At 39.3% G+C, this 27318-nt stretch overlaps 1 protein-coding gene across 1 annotated transcript in view; it reads right to left on the reverse strand.

Annotated features, from left to right (window-relative positions):
• LOC149015791 (mannosyl-oligosaccharide 1,2-alpha-mannosidase MNS1-like) overlaps positions 1-27318 on the reverse strand; it is a 70874-nt gene that overhangs the window by 34315 nt on the left and 9241 nt on the right. The gene's annotated exons all lie outside the window — the stretch shown is intronic.

Raw genomic sequence — 27318 nt, forward strand, 5'->3', positions numbered from 1 at the left:
GAAATCAAACCGCCAAGGATAGGTTTAGAATTCCAGCTTGAAATTCAGAATCGCAGTAATAGTTAGAAAACAGAACTGAGAGAAAATTAATTTCAGAAATCAAAGAACCAGATGAGACCAATATTCTGGTTGAAAGTCAAACATGGATTGACGATCAATCTTGCGAAGTTTGGTTCAAATCCAACAGCTGAATTGGGAATGTCAAATAGAAAAGAAATTGGTAATTGAAGACAAGTAATATCAGAAATACTGATGAATAAACAACTGGAATAATTGATTGAACTCAGATGACAATAATCTACCTGACAATGGGTACAACACTATACCATGCGGGTACAGATTGTGTGTACCACAATAACAGGAATGCCTACCATAGCATATCTGATTAGATTTGCTTTGTCACTTAACAAGTTAGATTAGATTTTCCTTTTTTCCTATTATAGCCCAAGATCATATATTGGTTCTTATATATTCCTTTTCCTTGGCTAAAAAGGAACTCTAGGTTGTAACTACCATAGTATTCCGAGCAGTCTCCTTCTGCGTTTCTTCTCCCTATCACTCTCATCTTGTATCATTAATCATTTTATACTTAAGATGTTTACACATGGTATCACAGCTTTAATAACCAGTAATTTTCCTCTTTCAATTTATAAGTTAACTGTCCATTAAAGGACTGCAATTTTTCTCTGGTTTCAGCAATCTATGCTTCCTATTACTGGTTTTGCTTGATTCAGGCCCCAGTTAACGATGACACAAAGCTATGGTAAGGCATTCTAGAATACCTACTTCGGCACATATGAAGTTATTCTGATAAAAAGATCAGATACTATTAATGTAACTGATGCAATTCCAGTTGTGGATTTTTTTTCATGCTTTTCAGATACAATGCATGTCAACACCTTAGACATTTAGAGGGATTCCTTGTAGAAGACATTGTAGGATATTATTAGTGTTTACCAAGTACTAGGCAAGGATATTCATAGGAGGTATCGATGTGATGATGTCCATGAAAATTATGTACCTTATTAAATGAACCTTTGAGAACATGTCTGAATGCTTTATTTCTTCACTTGTTTAATATCTTATTTGTGTCTTTTAGTACTTAAAAAGACTTTCTAAATGTGTAACTTGCTTAATTGCTCATTTATGTCATTAATACTTAAACAAAGTGTAAATGTGTGATGCATGAGGATTTGACCATCTACTGCCAATCATGGGTGTGAATAGCACCAATATTGATGCAGATCCAGCACCAAAGTGGCCTATTTACCTTTGAAATCAACCTAGGGTAGCTAGGTAGATATGCGGGTTGGACCTTTGTTCCATAGGTTATATGATCTCTTTTTTCAGGGGTAAAAATAGGTTAATATGATGATGGTACGAAAATATGTTAATTAATTATTTTAATTTGTCAAGTTATGTAAATTCTGCCCAACGTTTTTATCACAGTTTTAGGTAACCTAATCTAAATCCATCAGTTTCTATTTGGAATTAGTTTCTAATTTTAAGTTAGAGTCCAGCTTGGAGCATACGTTGTATAAATAAGCCCCTCCCCCCACCCCCCGTCTCAACGGGAAAGCACCCGACCTTGATATAATTAGTAAAGCTTCTCAGATTCGAGTGATTCTCGTGTTATGCAGCTGCATGCTGGTTTTGTGCAATTTAGTTAGTGAAGGACTAAGAATGAAGAGACACTTAAAATCCTAAGGTGATGTCAAGCCTAGATCTTTTCTCTGGATGAAAGGACTCCATGAATTCTGGCATCTACAAGACCCCAACCAAATATTCAGGTGGCCTACCCCATTCCAATCCCCTCTTTTCCCCTTTGGTTTCTGTCAGGAATTTCCAGTCCCTGGTTCAAGCAACCTCTCTCACCCCATATCAAGAATTCACACATCTCCTCAACCAGCAACCATAATCCTCTCAAACTCCAGCTACCATACCACAACACTCACCTTCTATACCAACTACATCCTTTATCATTGATTTCATCCCAATGGAGCTTTTCTCACAACCTCAACCCCTCCCCCCCCCCCCCCCCAAATCCCAAAAAAGAAAAAGAAAAAAAGAGCCTATAACCAAGGTTCAAGATCTTGCTCTCAAGGGCAATCTCGCCCTTGAAAAAAAAGGAGATCTAGTATTTTTTGCCAACCAACTCAAGGGCCCATCTCAGGGGATTTTAAGAGTCAAGTAGGGCTCAAAGTTGGTATTTAGCCTATTTTAGGACTTCTAAACACACTAGCTGCCTTAGATTTGGGAGAGAACCCTAAGTATGAGTTCCAGCTCGACCCCAAGTTTGAAACCGAAATGCTATAGGAATGAACAAGCAAGATTATAAAGTACGAAATATAAACTATTAGGACACATAAATCAAAAACAAGTGATAAGATACAGAAATAACTTAAATACCAACAAAATTCCATCCATATGAGCCCAATAGAAGATCACATTCTCAAGTCTCAAGAATATAATAACACAACCATTATAAATTCAATATAAATCACAAGTTCATAACAAAAGTGTAGGTTATGGCTCATGCTTCACATGTTGTTGTCAAAACCTTCCCCGCCCCACCCCCACCCCCCAACACACATGGGGGTCCCACTCCCCGGTGAGTGGGCTAGGGGGCTAGTAGAGGCCTTATATTATATCACCTTGGGCTTTGAGATTTCCTTTGCAATTTGGGCTTGGGCCCATGAATAGTTGTTGTGGCTTAGGGTTTCTGAGCCTATATATATCCTCTTGTAACCTAACATATATAGTAGGTTGTTAAGAATAGAATATAATGAAAACCTAAAAGCTAGGCGAAACTCTAAATGGGATGAACCAGGGTAAATCCGTGTTGGGAGCAAGGAAAAACTTTCGGTCGAAACCAAGATTTTGACCCAAGAAAAGGCCGAAATTTTAGGTTTCAACCGAAATTTTGGTCCTAGGTTTCAGGCCTTATATGACGTCCATTTCATCTAATTTATTGCCTCCTACCTATTTAAAGCATAATGAATACAATGGAACCAGTATTTTGCCAACAAAAAAACCATTGAAAATTTATCATTCAAGTATACTAACAAATGACTAGTTCCAACAAGTATAAATTGTATTGCATACATGCATAGAATCATCACCATACATGAATTGTTTGATAGAATGGTTACATATACAACAAGTCAACAAAATAAAATGACCAACTAGATCAAGTGATGGAGTCTCACATATATTAAGTTGAAGCCCACATATCATATATACATAAAATAAAAATAAATGGTAGCAAATAATAAATAAATAAAAGTTTAACAAAACACAATCATAGATCATAATTCTAGGCTAAACATATATTAATTTCAAGGCAATACAAGATCATTTAAGGCATGAACAAAACAAAAATAAAAAAAGGGGAAGTTTGGAACTGTTAAGCATGGCTCATACTTCACATCTATTGCTACCGGAGTTTCCTTTGTAACTGTTGTGGTTTAGGAGGTGTTTGGAGGCAAAAGACGAGCAAAAGAGGTACTTGAAGGCGAAGGAGTCATGGAAATTAGGTGAAAATGGGATAGAAATCAACAAAAACTGAGGAAAAACAAGTTGGAATGTTGATATGGTCGAAATTTCGGCCAAGATGGTTGAAATTTTGGTCAAAATCTCTGAAATTTCAATTGAAACCTGTAACTTTTCCGAAATAATTGGAGTTCTGTTTCGGTTTTCAAAAATGCAGGCATTTCGATCGAAATTTTTTCTATAATCGAGAGGAGGCAACAATCTGGCAAGAAAAAGAACTTAGAAGCTGTCTGCAAAATGGGAAGGCAGGTCGAGTGGTGTATTTCGTGGGATTCAAGGTCAATCTCGGCACGAGCCTTTCAAAATAGCGAGATCTCACGAGATCTTGAACCTTGCCTACAACCAAAATCTCAAGAAACCCTTTCTTTGACCCCCCCCCAGCCCCCATTTGAGTTAATTGGCCTTAAATTCATTTAAGGCTACACCATTCTCTAGTGTAAGCCTCCAACCTCTCGAATAAAACTCAAAAAGATGGTAATTCTTAAGGCAACCCAAGAGGATCAAAGATGAGTGGAGTGTTAATTGGTCTTGGTTAATTGGCCCCTGTCCATTTGAGGCTACACCATATATGGTGTTAGCCTCCAACATCTCAAAAATTAAACCTATACACACTATTTATGGTGTCAGCCTCCAACATCTCAAAATTAAACTTAAAATAGACAATAGCTCTTTAGGCATCCCAAGAAGATCAAACATTAGTGGAATATTTAAAGATCAATCGGGTAAAGTTTTGCACTTCTTCAAAAAATTACTAAGGGTCTTTCAAGATAATTCAAGTAAAGTTCTCCAGTTCTTCAAGACAATTTTTGGTGTCAAAAGACTCAAAACTATCTTTGGCGAGATTTTTTACAACAAAGAGATGAATGCCCCATCATTGTGGTTCAAGTCTTATTCAACTTCAATGAGTCCTCTATATTCAAGAAAATGGCACTCAAATTGTCTATCAAGATTAATTCTTCATCCAACCTTCCCTAAGCTCTATCCATTGGAAAATTGATGTGCACCAACCGGATTTGACATTACTTTGAAGAGCAGCATGGGTGTGGGCCTGCAGTAACGTCAGGCCTATTCAAGGGCTGGTTGGCCCCCCCAGAACGAAAATGAATTTGGTTTGGCAACAACAAAAGAAGAAAAGCCGCCTTGCCCGTTCCCACCGGGGTGGCTCTGGTTCTGCCTCCACGCGTGGCTTACTTTTGGCCTGTTGCCTGTTTCTCGTTCTCTGGGTGTATCTGCCCCTAGCTCTTCTAATTCCTTGAATTTTGGTTAAATCACTTTTCTGTGCAGGGCATCTACAGGCCTCTGCTGAACGACCATGCCACCTCAAACGACTTTCTTGCAGCTTATCACTTCTCGAGGCTACTCCTAGACCAGCTCTAGTAGATCATTCGTAGTCTTATCCTTCCTAGTTTTTCCACTCATCCATCCTAGCATCCTCATTTCAGCCACAGTGAGTTTATCTATATGATGCTTCTTAACAACCCACACACTGCACCATACATCATAGCTGAGTCTAATTAATATATTTATGTAAGTTCTAGTAAATTTAAGTTAAGAGAAAAAAGAGTGTAATCATATATCATGGTCTTAGTCTTCTACTAAGCCAACTCTGTCAACACTCAGCTCTCTACTCGTACTAAGTAAACCTATAATGCTTCTAGAAGTCTTGGGAAAAAGAGAAGGGGCGAACCTGGGGTAGAAGGCGTTTCCACAAGCAGTGTGTGGGGAATTTCCTACGCAGCCCTACCTGATTTAACTCAGGGATATGGTTATGTTTCAGGAACTCTCTTTAACTATAACCAGCAACAATGACCTCACCATATGGAATCTATTTCAAAATTTGGTAGCCCACAAGGAAGGGATTTGAGAAAAGGATTAGCTATGGGATGAGTTTGGGATGGGTTAGGGCTTTAGCAATCAATAAGATGGGATAGATTAGGATAATTTTAGGGTTTGGGGATACCCAAAATTACCCAAGGATAAGGGGGAAGCCTTAGGGTTTGTTAGCTAGCTCGAGATGGTAGATGGAATCCTAGGTAAATGAAAAGGAGGCAAGAATGCTTGCGGCACAGGTGAGAAGGGGTTGGGTTCTTGCAATTAGTCCAAAGAGGGCTTTGGGGTGACTTCTTGAACCTGATTGGATCTTCTTTGTCATTCTTCCCTTCTTGCTTGCTTTCGTTTTCTTTCTTTCCTTTCCTTTTCTTTTCTTTTTCTTTTTCTTTCTTTCTTTCTTTCTTTCTTCAGCTTTGTTTTCTGTTTTTCTTACTTAGAATTTCAGCACAGACTCAAGAAGGGAATGGAGTTGCAGAATTTCTGCAATCACAAAACAGGGCTGCAATGGGATTTCGGGGGTTTCCTAGGCTATCCCATAAGGATGGGGAGGAGATCACAGGTTAGAGAGGGGAGAAGATGGGGGAAAAGGAGTGTGATGGGGTTTCAGGGGGTATGAATTCACAGCAGCCTTGGGGAAAGAGATTTGAAGGGTGGGAAAGAAAGAATAGGGGTGTGGGAAGGGCTGGAATGAGACTTACTGGTCCTAGAAAGTTGCTGCTCAGAACCTTGGAGGGGGGGATGACTTTACCAGCTGGCACAGGGCTTCTCAGCCCTGATGCACATTGGCACACTTCCTGACTGTAATTCTCGCAATTTCATTCATCAAAACTGAACTGAATTACAACCCTAGACTTGTATTTATGGCTAGCACTAAGACTCCTTCTTGAACTCTTAAAGAAAAACCCACTAACCTCTAATTAGGATTCCTAATTAATAACTTAGGAACCCACCACTAATTAATTAAAGAACTTCTACTCAAAACTAAAACTCTTAAATAACTCATACACTAGGACTCCAATTAACAAAAAAAAAGTAGGTAAGGACTCCACAAAAATAGCAGGAATTATTCCAACTAAACAGGGCTCGAACTAGGGGTGGTTAATGACCAAAATACCCCTGCAATGGTTCGACCCCCTCTGGGCTGCTGCGAGCTGCTAGTGGGCTTGGGCCCTCTTTCGGCACCTCCTTTGTTGTCTCTCAGGTTACATCACTACCCCAACAATTTTTGCTGAGAGGCCGTTTTGATGCCTTGACCTCAGGCTACAATTGTGGTCCACTAACCATTGCGCCAAAGCCCTCCCCAAAGTACAAGTATAAGAAGATAAAAAAAGATTACAAGAGAGTTTGGAAGAATGAAAATTGTAATAGCACTACAACTCACTGACAAGGCTGGGAACTCACTTGCTTGAGGCCTTGTCCAAATACAACCAACTCTACTTGTATGCACTCTAGCTTACAAGGAATGGCCAGGATTTGTATAAGTAATGAAAATTGTAATAGCACTACAACTCATTGACAAGGCTGGGAACTCACTTGCTTGACGCCTTGTCCAAATACAACAAACTCTACTTGTATGCACTTTAGCTTACAAGGAATGGCTAGGATTTGTATATGTGTCCTCTGTCCAATAGTGGAGAACTTTCTAGCTTAGATGATATTCTCCAAAGCCCCTAAATATTTCCAAGGTTAAATTCTAAACAATTACAAGGATTTAGACGCTTACAAGGCTAGTCTTCCCTACAAGTGAAGGGGGGGGAAAAAGATAAAAGGCCAATCTTAGCCCAATACATATATTCATGGGTTAGGCCATTTAGGCCTTCCAAGCTTATACCCTTGGACTGAGGTTTCAGTTCCGACTTCCGAGGCCGGTTTCGACTTGGCTAAAAACCAAAATCTTGAGGTTTCGACAAAAATTTCAGTCAAAAACTGGTACTTTTTTATTAAGGCTTCAACCCCAGGTTTTGGGGCTTGTATGGTCTCCATTTCATCTTATCTCTTGCCGCCTACCTATTTAAAGCATACTAAACACAATTAAACTGGTAGTTTGCCAAAAAAATCACTGAAAAACTATCATCAAGTATACTAACAAATGATTGGTTCCGAGAAATACAAATTATATTGCATACAGGCATAGAATTATCAACATACATGAATTGTTTGATAGAATGGTTACATATACAACAAGTCAACAAAATGCAATAATCAACTAGATCAAGTGACGAATCATTTAAGTCATGAACAAAACAAAAATAAAAAAGAGAAGTTTAGAACTGTTGGGTGTGGTTCATGCTTCACATTCTGTGCTTGTAGAGGCCTTATATCACTTCAGGCTTTGAAGTTTCCTTTGTAGTTTGGTCTTGGACCCATGAATAATTGTTGTGGCAAAAGAGGAGCAAAAGAGCTATTTGAAGGCGATAGAGTTGTGGAAATAAGGTGAAAATGGGGTAGAAATAAATAAAAATTTAATAAAAAAATATAAAAAATCAGCAAATAGAGGTCAAAGCCTAAGCTGCGAAACTAGGGTAGAAAGATTGAAACCTGCGAGATAGAGGATTTTATAAGGAATAATCGACCGAAACTAGTCGAAATTTCAAACTATTTTGCGCGAAACATTGTAACAAAATGTCAATTTTGAAAAATGCCGATATTTTGGTAAAAATTTCGATCGTTTCACTGGAAATTTGTTCTATGCTTGTACCCATGGATGTTGCAGGTTAAGCACGTTGGGCCTACAACTTTATCCCATCTATCTTCTAGGCTATACTTGTGGGCCTATGTTTGACAAGCTATGACACTCGGGTGTAAGAAATCTTCTAATCAAGGTGCGAAATTTCAGTCATCTCGATCTATTGGTACTTACCGAGTTACCTAGAAGACCAAAATTTCAGAACTTTTTTTCAGATTTTGACCTTAAGTTTCGATGGGTTTTTAATGTCCAGCCTAATTTGAGGCCAATAAACACACTAAAAGGGTTATTTTTTCCTATAACCTAAGCCACAGTGGTGTTCTTGATCAGCACATGCCCTATTGTATATGAGCAAAATTAGAAGTCATAGAACATGAATTTTAACTAAAGTAAATATGGATAAGATGCAAGAGAACACTAAGATCTTCATTAAAATGTAACAAAAAGCCAACAACTAAAATTCAATATACAAGTAGTTGAGTACAAGTGTAGAAGTTAATAGTACACGGTTAAAACAAAATAATTGTGTTATATAAATGAATTACAAATTTACAATACATATCACACCTATGAATAACCTAATAATGGACATTGTGCTGTGGTGGCTCCATCGTCTCAACCCTGTAGGCCTACCTCTGTGAACGGTGGACATACTCAACCCTTGCAATCAAACCCATGCAGTGCTCCAAATAGTCAAACACTGCCCTTTTGTAGCTAGCATCATCATCATCATAAAACAACCAACCATCCTAAAGGATGTGTCATAAGGATAAGGATTGCCAAAAATTTTAGTGAACAAAATTTCAAACTTTTCCATTTCGACCCATATTTCATTTCGGTGTTTACCAAAACACCAAAATGTCGGTGAGATTTAGCCGAGATTTCGCGAAATTTAATACCTTGGTTCTAACTTCTATTTCTTTAGAGTTCAGTTCCTATTTCTTTTATGAGTTGTATGGGTGATTAGCAGCCTATTTACACCCCCGTGAGGGTAGAATAGAGATAGCTCCAAATGATTGCGCATTAACTCTCAAGCCTTGCATGTTTTTATGTGTGTGTTGCTGTTACAACAAATGGTCAACTTTGGCCAAAGAAGGTCTAAGAGTTGAGTACTCCATAAGGTTCTAGGAGAAGTCAACCCAAGACCCTTGTTGTGGCTTAAGTGACAACTTTCCAGACTCCACTACCATCCGACCCAAAGCTCCACAAGGCTCCCTCATCCAAGTATTTTACAGCCTAAACCCCATCACCCTTTCCTTTAACACACTTTTTTTCTTGAATTTTTTCATGGATTTTGGACTTCCCAAGGCACCTAAATATTAAGGTGAATTCTTGATGTAACACAGGGGTCTGGGTTAACCTCCAGGACCATTCTCTAATTAGAACCAGCAAAATATTGGGCAATCAAAGAGTTAGGATTTTATCTACGGGTTGGTTTGGGTATGTTTTAGGAGTGGAAACTAATGGGTATCCTATGGGATGGTTTAAGTAAGGTTTTGGGATGATCTGGAGAAAGCAATCGATAGTTCGAGAACAAAAGGTTCCTGGATGGGTTGGAAATTTACACCTAAGGTATAGGATGGATTGGGGAAGGTTAGGGTTTTAACAAATCTAGTTGGGATGGGGGGCTAGGGTTTACAAACATCCACAGACACTAAAGTTTGAATCAGGTAGACGGGAAGGATTAGGGTAATGGATGTGGGAAAGAAAAGGAAAGTGTAAGAGCTAATATATAGGGAGAACGGGGACAGGAAACTTTACGATTGGGTGAAAAGGGTAGGGAAGGTCAGCGGTTGGGTCCTGGGAATGATTCTTGATTCTTTCTTTTCCTTCTCTCTTATTTCTTTCTTCTTTCTTTTCTCTCTATTTCTTTTCTGTTTCAGATCTGCCACAAAAAATCAAGAAGGAATTGAATTGCAGAAAATTCTGCAATTCAAGAAAGGGCTGTGATGGTTTGTTGGTTTCCCATGCTGTCTTAAGTTCAAGAAAGGGGAAAGAAAATGGAGAAGAGGAAACAATAGGTTGGGGAAGGGTTGCGCAAGGTCTTAAGGAGGCAGGGAAATGGCTGGTTTATACTTTACTTGGATGGGAAGACTTAGGCTGCTGTGATGTTTGAGCATATCTGCTGTCATAGGCTTGAAAGTGATCAAGGAGATGACGAATTGCAGGAATTATTCACACAACCGTGCCTAGGACCACGACTCCACTCTCCTTCAAATTCTGATTTTTTTCCCCAATAACTCAAAACTGCTTTCATCCATAATAAGAGGGGCTATTTATAGCCTTACTACTTGAAATAAAACCTACTTGGACTCAACTTACTAATTCCTAATAAGACTCAACTAGGGGATCCTACTTAGGATAGGATTCCCTTTACAACTCTTATCTCCAGATAAAAACTAGAAAAGGACCCTTTAAATAAGAGTTCCAAAAAAATACTACTTTGGAAATAAAATGCCTAATTACAAGGAGGGGTCCTACTTGAAAGTTGGACTCTAACTGGGATTCCTACTCAGACATTGACTCTTTAATAACTAGAGAAAAACAAACCCGAACAGAAAAATAAAGATAGATCCATGATCCTTGGATCAAGGGGATTCCAACCAAACCCCTCTAAAATGACCAAAATGCCACTAGGGTATTCAACCAGCTATGAATAGGGTCTGAGCTTTAGGCCCAACTATAGGGGGTCCAACCCTGGCTACATCAGCTCGCCCCTTCTTGAAATCTTTCAACTACTGATGAAGATGCCGACTATGTACTCCTAGGTCAATCTTCTGGAGGCTTCTGGTATGAACTCATCCTCGCATCTTACAGTGGGGAGGAAATAGCATGTGTGTGGCTGCTTGCACCTTTCCTAAACAGAACTCCAATAAGATAAGGCTGGTGGAGATGAAGTCTTCAATACTAGGGGCCCTTTTTGACAAAAACCCTAGGAGGAAAGATGAAGTCAGTAGGCTACTGAGCACTTGAAGTCAATGGGCATGCTCCTGGAGTCTTTCATTGTCATCACCTCAGTCAGCACTGTAGCTATAGCCTTGAGAATCCCTGTAGTGTCTCCTCTATGTTTGCCTTCTTCAATAATGATAGCCTGGACTTCAAACATGTCTTGAGGAATGCTTATACTAGTACTCGTAATGTAGTATTGTATTTGAATGATCAAAACAGTAGCCAAATAGGACCTTTCTCAGGAAATCAACTTCAGATTTGATAGACTTAAGATAGATAAAATTCAGATATAATGGAAGGCTGAAAACCGAAGTGGTAGAACAAGGATATTGGTTTAAGAACAAGGACTAACTAGGTCTTCAAAACAGCAGTATGCTATAAAGAAGAATGGATGGAACAATATAAGAGAATTAAGAGAACAATAAGGACAACAAAGTAACATGTAACACCCGGGCTTCTCACCGCAAGGTGGATCGATTGGATCAAACATCAACCTTCCTTGATCAAACACAAGGAGTCTTAACACCCGGGCTTCTCACCGCAAGGTGGATCGATTGGATCGAACACCAATCTACCTTGATCAAACACAAGGGTTCTCCAAAGAGGAGGAATGCTAGCAAGCAATTTGATTTCAATTCATAAGTTGTTTTTTCACCATTTACATAAGTCTCTTTATATAGCATTCTAAAGAGACAAAAACATTAATGGTAACATCCAACCACTAGCTAACACAACCTACTACAAACATTAATGGAAACATCCAACTACTACCCAACACCACTAGTCAAAACAACATTGGAAATATCCAACTACTACCCAACACCACTAGTCAAAACAATAATGGAAATATCCACCAACTATACCCCACCACTAACCAACACCACCTACTAGCTCCTTTTGTTGACTTTTCAAAGCTAGACTTGGGCTTAGTTCAAAATAGTGGGCTGGTATTCTTCTTCCACTAAAGTGATCCAAGCCCATGAAACCATGGGCTCATTTTAAACCCACTCCAATAGTCCTAGCCCATGCAAGCCATGGGCTGTTTTGGGTCATGTCCTTAGGCTTTAATGGGCTTGAGCTTTGGTCTTTTCTCTCTTTTGTATCTGCTGCCAATTCTGCATCAACTCTCCTGGTTGGCGTCGTCCTAACCTACTGGTGGTACTCCCAGAAAAAAATTTGAGGCTAAAAGGAGGGACGTTTCACATGGAATAGGGGCTGGTGCAGTCCTGATGTCTGTGGACAGAAATACTCTACCTTTAGTGCCAAGGGCATAAGAAACCTCTGGTGGAATGGGTACTCCATCACTTACGTCTCTGATTGGTGTAAGCTGACTTCGCCATGTCTCTGTACCTTGTGGGGGCATCTCCGTCAATTATGAAGTCCTTGTCATCAAGGATTTGATAGCCTTAGGGTCACCATCAAACTCTTCTAGCATGGTTGTAGTAAGCATCGACAAGAGCTTTGTTCGTTTTGTTATCTCACTAATACCTTAGCAATGATCCAAGCGCACTACATTATCAATGGTTTCTTCTAGGACTAATTAGAGTTTGTATAGGAGTTAAATTAGAGTTTGCATTCATGTAAAATTCTATTCCTTGTAATAATCTAATTTCCACTTAATTATACATAGAGGGCTTGAGATCATGGATCAATAAGCCATTCTACTACAATCGTTTATTTCAACATGGCATCAGAGCCTAAGTTCGATTAGGATCTTCTTCTTTTTTTCTCGCAAAACCCATCGCAGATTTTCTCCAATCATTGCAGAAGTTTCTGCAATGGTCGCAGGAATTTTCTGCAACCATCAAAGAAAAATTTTTTCTGTAACCTATCGTTCGCTTAGGGAAGCAACCCACCTTCTTCTTCTTCTAATTTTTTTTTTAAACTCATCGCCAATCTTCAGTTCTACAGCTGGCAGTTTTTCAGTACCGTCTTGGTCGCCAACTAAAACAGAAAAAGAAGAAAGAAGAAGAGAAGAAGACTGTCGATTCAGTTCCGACGAATCAGTTCCGTCTCGATTCGACAAATAAAAACAGAAAACAAAGGAAAGAAGAAGAGAAGAAGAAATCAGCAACTTCCGCTGCTCCTGCAACTGCAAAAGCTTCGATTTCAGCTCCCCAATGCCCGATTTGACACGCAGCTTCAGATCCTGCAACTACCGCTACTTCTACAACTTCAATTAAATTAGAATCAGAATCAGAATCAGATTCAGAATCAGATTCAGAATCAGAACAAAAGAAAAAAAATGGTATTCTTTATAAGTATTTTTTGAATTCTATCATTTGTTTGGGTGGTTTGGCTATTGTATTCTGCGACATTTCGGTTACTTCGAAAGGGTGAAGACTGAAGAACTGCAGATAATTTTGTCAACATGACAACTATTGACGATACAACCTCGAGGCCCTCGACCACTGCTTCCTCTACTACCCATACCAACTCCTACCTTGCTACTTCTAGGTAAAACTTTACAAGCTTTCAAGCTTCTTCGGTTTCTACTCCTTGGATCATTGATACAGGAGCCACAGATCATATGACAGGTTTATCCTCCTCTTTCTTACAATATTCTCCAACTTCTGGAAAGGATAAAGTTCAAATTGCGGATGGCTCCTATTCTTCCATTGCTGGAAAAGGGACCATTCAGCATTCTCCATCACTTTCTTAGTCTAAAGTTTTATATGTTCCATCCTTCTCTACTAACCTACTCTCTATCAGTAGTCTTACACATGACTTGAATTGTAAAGTAACTTTTTTCCCATCTTACTGTGTCTTCCAGGATCTGGTCACGGGGAAGGAGATTGGACGTGGTAAACTAGACAATGGACTTTATTTGCTCGAGCCAATTGGAGAATCTACGTCTGCTTTGACTACATCTTCTAATCCGGTCCATTCGGTAATATCAGACCTTCATCAGTGGCACCGTAGGCTAGGTCACCCCCCTCTAGGAACTCGTAAGAAAATATTTCCTGATTTGGTTTCTTTTTATAATGAGAATAATTTTTTTTGTGAAGCCTGCATTTTTGCAAAGCAGACTCGTTCTACTTATTTACCTTCTCTTCATAATAGAAAACGTATTCCTTTTATGCTAATTCATACTAATGTGTGGGGTCACTGCCGACGTGTGTCTATTACTGGCCATAGGTACTTTGTTACTTTTATTGATTGTCACTCTCGTTCAACATGCATTTATCTTTTAAAACAAAAAAATGAAGTTTTCCGACGTTTTCGTGATTTTTATAATATGATTAAAACTCAGTTCAATGCCACTGTGAAGATCCTTCGCAGTGATAATGGCACAGAGTATATTGATGGTGAATTTCAAACATATCTCTCTAACTCTGGCATAATACATCAGACCAGTTGCATTGATACGGCTGCCCAAAATGGGGTGGCCGAAAGGAAGAATCGGCATCTCTTAGAGATAGCCCGTTCTATTATGATTGCTATGAATGCACCTGACCAGTACTAAAGTGATGCTATATTCACTGCTTCTTACCTTATGAATAGGATGCCCGGTAGGATACTTGGTTTTAAATGTCCTAATGAGATTCTTCAGGGAGCCTCTTCTTTTGTTATTCCCCCAAAGGTTTTTTGATGCGTGTGTTATGCCAGAATTACAGCCCACCAGAGTAAGCTGGCTCCCCGCGGCCTACGCGGCATATTTTTGGGGTATTATGCTACTCAGAAAGGGTACAAATGTTATCATCCTCCTTCCAGGAAAACCATTGTATCCATGGATATACTTTTTCACGAGTTTTGCCCTTACTATACACCTCTCCAGGGGGAGAGTCCTAGAGGAGAGGTGTTATTTCCGACTTTAGATCTTCCTATCACACACCAACACAATTTAAGAGTCCCAAAAGAGTTTCCTGACCAGGGGGAGACTTCGGCCAATATACCTAAGGACTCTATACCTCCCCCTTTGATTTCTGAACCATGTGAAGAACCTAGCCAGGGGGAGACCACTCCTGTGAGACACACTGTTGGGGTCTTTCAAAACCAGATTGATCAGAATAAGGAGGTGCAAACTTATCAGAGGAAGAAATACAACCGGCTAAAGCAGGTGGAGAAAGGTGATACGTTACCACTTCAATCTCCTACTCCAGAATCAGATTCGACTGAGGTATCTTCTTCTGATCTTCCTATTGCTGTTAGAAAAGGGGTCAGATCTTGTACTCAACATCCCATAGCTAAATATGTTTCTTATAACTCTTTGTCTGACTCCTACCGTGCTTTTATATCCTCTTTGTCATCTGTATCTGTTCCTAAAAGTTGGCAGGAAGCCTATGCTGATAAGAGATGGAAGGAAGCTATGGTAAAGGAAATGCAGGCAATGAAGAAAAATGACACTTGGGAGCTGGTTACACTTCCTCGATAAAAACCAGTGGGCTGCAAATGGGTATTTGTGGTTAAACAAAATATGGATGGATCAGTCAACAAGTTGAAAGCTAGACTATTTGCAAAGGGGCTGCAAATGGGTATTTGTGGTTAAACAAAATATGGATGGATCAGTCAACAAGTTGAAAGCTAGACTATTTGCAAAGGGGTTTACCCAGACCTATGGGATTGATTATCAGGAGACCTTTGCCCCGTTGCGAAACTAAATACGTCGAGTTACCGTTGTCCGTAGCTGTGAACAAACACCGGAACTTGCACCAACTAGACGTAAAGAATGCCTTCTTACATGGGGAGTTAGCAGAAGAGGTCTATATGGAAATCCCACATGGTTTCTCCGATGACAATACTGCAGGGAAAGTTTGTCGGTTGAAGAGGTCAATTTATGGGTTAAAACAGTCTCCTAGATGCTGATTTGGACGCCTTTTGAAGGCAATGACTTCTATTGGGTACAAGCAAAGCAATGCTGATCATACACTATTTGTCAAGAAGTCAGGTACTAACATCACACTTCTCATTGTTTTTGTAGACGATATTGTCATCACAGGGAATGATGGTGAAGAAATTCAAAAGTTGAAAGACTTTCTTGGCAGAGAGTTTGAAATTAAAGATCTAGGGAAGTTACAATATTTCTTAGGGATTGAGGTGGCTCGATCAAATAAAGGTATATTCCTATCCCAAAGAAAGTATGTCCTAGATCTATTATTAGAAGTGGGAATGTTGGGGTGTAAAGCAATTGATACCCCTATTGAAGCTGGAGCTAAACTTAAAGAAAAAAAGGGAGAACCAGTGGACAAAGGAAGATACCAAAGGCTGGTAGGGAAGCTTATTTACTTGTCCCACACTAGGCCAGACATCGCTTATGCTGTAGGGATAGTGAGCCAATTCATGCATGATCCATATTTAGCTCATATGAAGGTTGTTACCAGAATACTACAGTATTTGAAGGGAATTCCTAGAAAAGGAATATTTCTGTCACCCAACGATAATCTAAAAGTAGAAGCATACACTAATGCAAACTGGGCTGGATCTCCAAACAGGAAGTCAATTTCAGGTTATTGTACCTTTGTTGGAAGTAATCTGTTGGAAGTAATCTAGTTACTTGGAGAAGTAAGAAACAAAATGTGGTAGCTTTATCTAGTACAGAAGCTGAATATAGAGCTATGGTTCGTGGAGTTTGAGAGCTACTATGGTTGAAAGGCTTGCTGCAAGATATTGAAGTCCAAGTTCCAAACCCTATGATGTTATATTGTGACAACAAGGCTGCTATTAGTATTGCTAATAATCCAATGCAACATGATCGAACTAAGCACATTGAACTTGACAGGTTTTTTGTCAAAGGAAAGTTGGAACAAGGGCTTATCTGCATGTCTTTTGTAAGATCTGGAGACCAAGTAGCATATGTTTTCACTAAGGGTTTGAATGAAACAGATTTCCTTCTTATTGTAGGCAAGTTGGGCATGACTAATATCTATGCCTCAACTTGAGGGGGAGTGTAGGAGTCCAATTAGAGTTTGTATAGGAGTTAAATTAGAGTTTGCATTCATGTAAAATTCTATTCCTTGTAATAGTCTACTTTCCACTCAATTATAAATAGAGGGCTTGAGATCATGGATCAATAAGCCATTCTACTACAATCATTTATTTCAACACAACTACATTTCTTTTGTGGTGCTTTCTGGCTAAGTGATCTTCATCAGAACAACCTCCAGAGTTGCTGATTTTACCTGATTTTTCTGGCACAACCTGGCTTGGTGGAGAAGGTCTATTGTCTAGAAGACGGAGTTCTGCCTTCCCTGTGTGATCACTTATGGTGTTATCCACTACTTGTAAAACTTCTGGATTGGAACTTATGGCTTTAACTTTTCCTGGAATGGGAGGGGCTTCACTTCAAGCTGGACTTCTGGAGTAGGTCCTTCGAATTCTTGGGATGTAGAGCTAGAATTATGCTGATGTAATTGGCTGGCCTGTTTCTTCCAAATCTCTGCTGGTAAGTTTAGTGGTAATAGGACAATTACATGACTATTGTGGACAAACTTACATTCTCTCCCCCATAATGGCTACATCATTGTCATACAACCAAGGTCTCCCCAATACAATGTCACTCACCCTCATCGGAACTCCATCACATCAAACCTCATCATAATAAACACAATGACTGAGAGGGACTAAACATCTCTGAGAAATCCTATCAGCATTCAAGAGAGAGAGTTAGGGATGGGGATGTTCTTCAGATTGGCCCTTCTTACAAACACACTAGAAACCAAGTTGACTCTACTACCGCTATCAATGAGTACTTGGCCTATACAATCACCTGATTTAACTCTGGTGTAGAAAGGCAACTCCTCCTCCAGTCCTCCTCTTCTGGATCTGCTGAAAGGAGCTTCAAGATGACATTGATGGAAGGGTTGTAGCCATAGTACCCTTCATCATGGGGTTCGTTTGTGTTCAGTTTCCCTCTGGTAACAATATTTCAAATCATTAAGGTTCTGTCTACTACTGGATCATGCTAGCTCTGACTATTGGGCAACTTCTACCGTTAGTTCTTGCTGGTTCTTCTAGCTTGATTCCACTGATGCAACCCAGGTGTAGAAAGGCAACTCCTCCTCCAGTCCTCCTCTTCTGGATCTGCTGAAAGGAGCTTCGAGATGACATTGATGGAAGGGTTGTAGCCATAGTACCCTTCATCATGGGGTTCTTTTGTGTTCAGTTTCCCTCTGGTAACAATATTTCAAATCATTAAGGTTCTGTCTACTACTGGATCATGCTAGCTCTGACTAATGGGCACCTTCTACCGTTAGTTCTTGCTGGTTCTTCTAGCTTGATTCCACTGATGCAACCCAGGGTTCAAAGTTAACCTTAGGACAAAGAACCAGCAAAATATTGGGGTATCAAAGAGTCAGGATTTTATCTACAGGTTGGTTTAGGTATGTTTTGGCAGGATTGGAAACAAAGGGGTATCCTATGGGATGGTTTAGGTATGGTTTTGGGATGATTTGGACAAAGTAATCGACAGTATGAGAACAAAAGTGATGCGAACATAGAGACACCCCTCGGCCAAACCCGAAGTGGGACCCAAGAACCACCCAAACATGCTGGCCAAACCCCATTCTAGGGGTATTCTGGTCATTTTTACAGCCCTTTTAGGGCTCAAGATGGGTCTGGTTGGAATCCCCTCAATCCGAGGGTTAAGGATCTATCTTTATTTCTTTTATTTGGTTAGTATTTTGTCAGTTATCAAAGAGTCAAGTCCATTGTAATTTTTTAATTTGAGTTGTGTTTGAATTGGTTAGGTTGTGAATAAGATAAGACTCTTTAACAAAGAGGGTTCTTATTTTAGGAGTTTGGTTTTGTTTAGAATTTGTGAGGTACTTGTGTAAGGAGTATTTTCCTAAAGAGGACTCTACTAGATAAGGCATCATTTATTCCAAGAAGAAGTCTCTTACTTAGGTGGTAGTTAGGTTGATTTCTAAGTCTTACTTGAGTTTGAGTCAAGTTCTTCTTTCTTTGTAAAGGCTATAAATAGCCAAGTATTCTCTGTAATTTGGCAGTTTTGGATTGAATATAATTTAAGAGTTCTACAAACCACAGGGTCGTGGTTCTCTTTGGGAGGGCCACGGCGGATTTTGAATAATTCTCCATTACAACCAGAAGCTCTTCTCAGATCACAGCAGCCATTCTTCATTCCCAGAAGCTCTTAACAAGTGATCATCCCCAGCCCCATTCCTTCCCCCCCCCCCTTCTCCCCTGCCCACGCCTGCTTCCCCTCCCGTCTTTCAGCCCTTCTCTGCCCCTCCGCTGCCCTGCGCATATTTGAAGTACCCAGTCCAAACCCCTGCAGGACAACACAGCCCTTTTCCCCTTGCTGTTTCAGACCTCCAGGTACCTTCCCAACCTCCTACGACCTTGCCAAGTCCTTCCCCCATCCCACTCAGACCCTGCTAGTCCCCTTAGCACACACACCCCAGGCTTCCTTCTCATTCAGCTCCTTGTCTAGGGCAGAAATTTGGGAAACAGAAATTTCTGCAACTTATCATAAAACTTACTGAATTCAGAACCCAAATTATATTGCTGTTCAGAACCTCCCCATTAGAATAAGGTCTGAACACTCAAAGGCAGCAAGTTTAGCCTCTTTTCTACCCTAATCGAACCCGCCCCCCCCCTCTTCTTTTTCAAACCCTAGATTTCTGATTCTGTTAAAATTTCAGAACTGAAATTACATTACAGCAGGGTTTTTGATTGATAAAATCCATTACAAACCCTAGAATATTCAATCTTCTTAGTTAGAATTCCTGGGCAACCCTTAGATTTAGGGAAATTCCCAAACTACCCTTAACCCTAAATCTGGGTTTTCATCAAAAAGATTCCTGGTGAGATGGAAATTTATACCTAGGGTATGGGAGGATTAGGGAAGGTTAGGATTTTAACAGAACTAGTCAGGATGGGTTTTGGAACATCCAAAGACACTAAGGTTTGAGTCAGGCAGATAGGAAGGATTAGGGTAATGGATGTGGGAAAGAAAAGGAAGAGTGGGAGCTAGTAATTAGGGAAAAGCAGGATAGGGACACTTGCAACAGGGTGAAAAGGGTAGGGAAGGTCTGCCGTTGGGTCTCAGGAATGATTCTTGAAATACCTACTTGATCTTCTTCGTTGTTCGTTCTTCTTTCTGTTTCTTTTTCTTTTCCTGCTTTCTTCTTTCTTTCTTCTTTTATTTTCTCTCTTTTTCTTTCTCTTTCTTTTCTTTTATTTCCTTTTATTTTATTTTCCTTCTCTCTTTTCATTTATGTTTCAAGGAATTGAATTGCAGAAAATTCTGCAATGGTTCTTGGTTTTGTTCAATGAATTCAATGAATCCTGACATGTGTCTGAAGAGCACAGCAGGAGCTTTATTTATAGTCAAAACTAACCAAATAAAGAACAAATCAAATCTTCCCCCCCGGGGGGGGGAAGGAAGAGATCCTAGTAATTCTACTCTTAATAAGGAAAACACAAAAACAGAAAGTAAATCTAGAAAATAAATCTACTAACAAGTAACAAACAACTCACAATCTCACCCCAAAATCTACTCGATTCTATCTTAAAACACTCCCCCTTAAGCTGGAGCATAGACACTTATCATGCCCAACTTGTCACTGATACTACTGAATATTTTGGTGCTTATGCTCTTTGAAAGCATATCAGCCCGCTGATTTCTAAGTTAACAAAAGTCATACGAATCAATCCAGCCTCAATCTTCTCTTTGATAAAATGTCTATCAATCTCCACATGCTTTGTCCTGTCATGCTACACTAGATTGTGAGCTATATTGATCATTGACTTACTATATGAGTACAACTGTATAAGAACCTCTAAATCTGAGCCAATCTCCTGAAGCAGCTCTCTCAGCCATAGTACCTCACATATGCCTTGAGCAATTGCCCTAAATTCTGCCTCGGCACTAGACCTTGCAACCACAATCTGTTTCTTGTTTCTCCAAGTAACCAAGTTAGCTCATACATACACAAAACACCCAGAGATAGATCTCCTATCATACGAACACCCTGCCCAATCTATATCTATATATGCTTCAATCTTCAAGCGTCCATGAGCTGAAATCAAAATTCCTTTACCTAGAGTGGCCTTCAAGTACCTCAAAATACATTACATCCAAGTGTGAGGAGTAGAGATCATACATATATTGGCTGACAAGACTGACTACAAATGTGATTTTTGGTTTGGTATGAGATAAATAGTTCCAAACTTCCCACCAACTTTTGATACCTCAAGTTGTCCACCGTTTCTCCATCCTTTTCCTTCAAGCGTAGATTAAGCTCAAGGAGTTTCAGCAAGGCTTACACCTTAGCATCCCAGTTTCCTTATGTAGATCCAGAGTATACTTCCACTGAGAAAGAGAAACACCACTGGCCGAATACGCCAAGTCCAGCCCTAGGAAATATCTGATCTTTCTCATATCTTTAATCTCAAATTCAATTCCCAAAATTCTCTTCCAAGCGGAAATTTCATTCTCACTACTGCTTGTGATCACAATATCATCTATATATATACTAGAAGTACAATAGTGTGGGAACCATCTCTTTTAATGAACAAAGTGTGGTTAGCATTGCTTTAAGTGTGGTTAGCATTGATTTGCTTGTAGCCATTAGAGATCATGACCTTAAGAAACCTTCCAAATCACACTCTCAGAGATTGCTTCAGCCCATACTTCCCATGAGTTTTGGCAATGGAATACCAAGGTGGAACACATCCATATATACCTCCTCTTGGAGTTCTCCATATAAAATAACATTCTTGACATCTAACTGTTGTAGGCTCCACCCTTTATTCACCGCACACAAAAGAACAGCCCAAACTGTGTTCCTCTTATAAACAGGGGCGAATATCTCCTGGTAGTCAATCCCAAAAGTCTGAGTGAAACCTTTAGCCACCAATCTTTCCTTATACCTCTTAATAGTCCTATCTGCCTTGTGCTTGATCATGAACACCCATTTGCACTCAACAATCTACATTCTTGCAAGCTAAGTCACCAGTTTTAGCGAGATAATGCTTCTTGCCAATGTTAGGAAAAGAAGTAGAGGACAAGAAGGAAACGAAACTTTGAAACTCTAAGGATAGAGATTTATGTGAAACATAATTGGAAATAGGATGTTGGTGCAAGCCCGTGGCTTCTTTCTCAATGCAATTGGTAACTATAAAGCAAGGTCAAAAGAATGGTAAGAGATAGGCCACCTTCTAAAATAGGCTCAACTAGAGGAACTTGTACTTTAGGACTAGGAGCTGAAGCTTCCAACTGGCTCAGCATAGAAGGGGGTTCTTGCTGGTTTCTTTGATTGATCCTTAAAGGTCTTTGCTCCCCCTGCACATCATCCACCAATTGTTTCTTTCCGGTCACTCCATCTTCCAAAGGAGTATTATCTCCAAGAATCTTAAGAGAAATAGCTAGAGGGGGAATCAAGATTGGAACCTCTTCACTACAACTCTCCCCAAAAGAGGCATAGGGGAAAGAAAGGAACTTGTTCCTAGAATACTGTGATTCCCCGCATTTTTTTATATTATTATTTTATCATTGTATTGGAAAGTTTCTATCCTCAAGATTATTAAACGATCATGGTGGTTGGACCATATGTCAAAATGGTTTGTTTGATGGTTTAACCAAATGGTTTGAGTGTAATTAAATGATAGCTTAAATAGAATTTGATTCCAATTAGTATTTTGGTCGAGATCCTACATTGCTTGTCGGACCCACAAAGATTGAATTAGACTGAACTGAAAGCAAGGAAATGACCAGCATAATTTTCTGAACCCGAAGTTATTAATATTTGCATCCCAGAGTGGGTTCTGCGTAAGAAATAGAGTGGGCCTACGAGCCCATAAAGTAGCCTCATTAATTGTGTGTGTGTATATATTATATAAAATGTGAAAATTCATGAGAGAGAGAGAGGAGGTGACACCTCCCCCTCTCCCTCCCACTTAACGTGGAGAATTTACAAAAGGATGAAGTGAAGCATTATAAACATATATAATATTTTATATGCTAAAATACAAGGGAGAGAATTAAGTGGGGGTGGTTTTGCGTGTAAACAGAAGATAGAAGACAAAAACACACGAGAGGTGAGAGAACAAAGAAGAAGTTAAGAAGAATTTAACGAAGAGTGAGCAGAAGAAGAGAAAGAATAGAGAGAGTACAAAGAGAGAAGAGGAGAATTTATGAAGAAAGAGAGAAAGAAAGAGAGAGGAGGAGAGAGAGAATTAAAAGGTGGTGTTAGTGCATGGAAGCAAAGAGAGAAGAAGTAAAGAAAGAATAGAGAGAAAGAGGAGAATTTATGAAGAGAGAGAGGAGGAGAGAGAATAAAAATGTGGTGCTAGTGCGTGGAAGCAGAGAGAGAAGAAGAAGAGAAAGAATAGAGAGAGTACACAAAGAGAAGAGGAGAATCTATGAAGAGAGAGAGAGAGGAGAGAGAATAAAAAGGTGGTGTTCGTGCGTGGAAGCAAAGAGAGAAGAAGAAGCGAAAGAATACAAAGCGTACAGAGAGAGAAGAGGAGAGAGAATAAACCAATGGTGTTAGTGTGTGGAAGCAAAAAGAGAAGAAGAGAAAGCATAAAGAGAGTACACAAAGAGAAGAGGAGAATTTATGAAGAGAGAGAGAGAGACACGAGAAGAGAGAGAATAAAAAGGTGATGTTACTTTTGTGCGTGGAAGTAGAGAGAGAAGAAGAAGAGAAAGAACAGGGAATAGAAAGAGGAGAGAGAGGACGGACAGAGAGAGGAGGAGAGAGAAAGAGAGGGCAAGCCTGTTTGGTTCCTACATATTCGGAATTAACCGATAATCATTCTAAATACAAAAAAGAGGGTGGGCTTCAATTGATTCAAGATCAAAAGGTGCATCTGGAACAGGAATAGGTAAGTGATATTGACTAACCTATATATGTTATAAGTGGGTGGCTCCCCTTAGTAAACAGGTAACATTCACATGTTAATATAAAATTTATCTTATTCTTTCACTTATGCAATCTATGGAAGTGCATGATATATTACTTTGTGAATAGAACAGAAGTGCATGGGATCGAATGATAGCTTAAGAACTTGATTGAAATGTTTGAATTAAAATGTTTGAATTGAAATGTTGATAGTCTTCTTGAAATGATACTTATGCTTGTTAAATTCAGAATTATCATGTTTTCTTATTTAAATGATGGGATTGTATGAATAATCGTATCAATTGTGACAAGTCTTACTCAAATAAGGCTAAGTGATAATTGAAATGCAAGAGGTATACTAAAATAGACACAATATAGTAATGCAAGGCTGAAATTGAATATAAAAAGACGAAAGAAAATGCAGGAAATAATTAGAATAAAGAAAGAAATAAAATGTTAATGGCTTCTGTAAGTCCTGGTACCAAGTGTACTCAAATGGAAAGGCATGAAGCAAGACTAAAAAGTGAATAGACTAAACCGATGATGGCCTCCTGTGGAGAACACTTGGCCTTGGGCCAAAGAGACTGAAAAGAGAATCTCTTAATGAGAACCTCTAAAGACAGACAGAGACTGGTGCCATTTGTGTGGTTTAGACTGAGGGTGTCCTCTCTATAGGTAGCGCTAGGTCTAGATTAAGAAAGAAAAAGAAAAGGGAAAATGAAAAGGAAACTGAAATGCATAATGTCATAAGACTTTGATGTGATAATGAATGTATGATGATTTACCTGGTTTGCTCACATGGTTGACTATATCACTTATTGGGCCCACAAAGTCCATTATTATAAATATTGACAGGTCCCCCATATACATGAAAAGGGCAAAGGTATTGGCATCCAAGAGTACAGTTAAAGTAAAGGATGGGAATTTCTTTTGCAAACTAATGTTTTGCTAAACTGGACTGTGGAATGTATATATCTCTTTTGAGGTTGTATGATAAAACCAATTTGATAAGAACCCACGAATCGAATGCAAAACTGATATTATTTAATTAATAGAATAACGAAGAACAATGATAAACTGGTTACAATGGTGTCAGTCAGCCCCACAGCACATTGCTGCCCCTCAGCCTACGGCTGCCCAAACACTCACATAAATAATCCTTAACTACTACTCACATCTTACCCCTATTTATAACCCCTAATCAACCATAATCTCCCCAAATCTCTCTCATTCAGTAGTAAATATTCTGCAACATTCTGTCTGTCCCCAAATCTCTCTTATTCAATAGTAAATATTCTGCAAATCATTCACAATATTCTGCCTGTCCCCAAATCCCTCTTATTCAGTAGTAAATATTCTGCAATATTCTGCAAATAATTCTTTATTCAGCAACCTCCTTCTTAGGACCAGATCTGATTTCTTTCCCTAACTATTGTTCGCCAGATATTCAACAAATCATTCCTCTCCCAATATAGCATAATATTGTGATCCGAGTGCTCTACCACTTTATTCAGTAGTAAATATTCTGCAATATTTTGCAAATCATTCTTTATTCAGCAACCTCCTTCTTAGGACCAGATCTGATTTCTTTCCCTAACTGTTGTTCGTCAGATATTCAGCAAATCATTCCTCTCCCAATATAGCATAATACTGTAATCCTAGTGCTTTATCACTACCGACCCCTCGAAAATCACCTTGTCCTCAAGGTGATGGAAAATTGGAAGCTTGGTCTTTACATGTTTGCCACACAACCATGCTAGTTCAACATTCTGCACAACATTCCTCCTTGAGAACCAATAACCACATAACTCCAAGCAACCCAAATGAAGAAAAACCTTGGAAATTACAGCTGAATTAAAGAGTACACTGGGAATAGCCATTGGAATTGACTTCATCTGAACAACAGTAACATACGGACCCATATAAAGCACAACTCTTGCTCCTTTGAGTTTCGTGTCAATATATGAATTAAGGACTTGCAGCGGATTAGCAGCACTGGTTGCCATGCCGTCATTTGCAGTAATTTCCCCTTTGACCTCTTTTTCACCCTCTTTTAAAATCTCTACCAATGCTTCATCGCCATGGTTACTATTTGCAATACCGTCACCCCTTGTCTGGATGGCTCCAAAAATTTTCAGAGCATTTCTATGATTTCAGCCTTTGTTGCTTTTATTTGTTCCTTTGTTGATGGTTCATACACTGTGATGCCATTAACTTGCTCAAACCTGGTATTTTCTGCTTCTCCCGCTCCTTCAGTTGCTTGCTCAACACTGAAATCCAATTTCAAGGCTTCCTTGAAGGTTGACCAATTGAAGTTCGACCAGTTCTTATGGTAAAGCCATGCTAATGCATCTCCTTCTAAATGTTGTAGTGCCACTCCCAATCTATGTTCATCATCGATCTGGTGTTCCCAACAAAATAACAAAACTTCAAGAAGCCATTCCTACACATCCCCTTCCCCGAAAAACATGGATAATCCGTTTTCCATTGCTTCCCGCGGATCAAAACATGCTCTGATACCAATTTGATAAGAACCCACGAATTGAATGCAAACTGATATTATTTAATTGATAGAATAACGAAGAACAATGATAAACTAGTTACAATTGCTGCCCCTCAGCCTACGGGCTATGGCTGCCCAAACACTCACATAAATAATCCTTAACTACTACTCACATCTTACCCCTAATCAACCCTAATCTCCCCAAATTTCTCTCATTCAGTAATAAATATTCTGCAATATTCTGTCTGTCCCCAAATCTCTCTTATTCAGTAGTAAATATTCTGCTTGTCCCCAAATCCCTCTTATTCAGTAGCAAATATTCTGCAATATTCTACAAATCATTCTTTATTCAGCAACCTCCTTGGGACCAGATTTGATTTCTTTCCCTAACTGCTATTCGCCAAATATTCAGCAAATCATTCATCTCCCAATATAGCATAATATTGTGATCCTAGTGCTCTATCATTGTATGTATTTAACTAGATACTGGGTGAAACTCAATGTCAATAAGACAGAACTTTGGACCATATATATCTGTATATGAGTCAAACAGTCAAACAGATTATCTATTTTCATCCTTGGAAATGTTTAGTTTAGCACTGATTTTAGTGGCTATAAACAGGTTGATACTAAGAGGAATTGTCACGTGCCCCGGTTGGATGTTCGTAATGTGAGCCCCACCAAGCCTGTAAAAACTGGGGTCGTGACAAATACAACATCCATCGACACAAAAAAACAACAAGAACCAGGATGACAACACTTATAACCCCTCTGTGTAGGAGGATAACCCAAGAAAAAGCACCGTAGCCCACGTGGATCCAACTTACCATGAATATGGTGGTTTCAAGCAAAGGCAACACAACCAAAAACCTTAGGTGGTACTACAAAGGCTGCTATCCCTAAAAGAACCTCAAGCGAGCAGCACTGGTCCAAGACTGAGGAAGGCATTCGGTTAATAAAATAAGCTGCAGTAAGAACCACATCACCCCAAA

Source organism: Hakea prostrata, chromosome 5, assembly GCF_041222555.1.
Source record: "Hakea prostrata isolate BN-2017 chromosome 5, UWA_Hpros_2, whole genome shotgun sequence".
NCBI lineage: Eukaryota > Viridiplantae > Streptophyta > Magnoliopsida > Proteales > Proteaceae > Hakea > Hakea prostrata.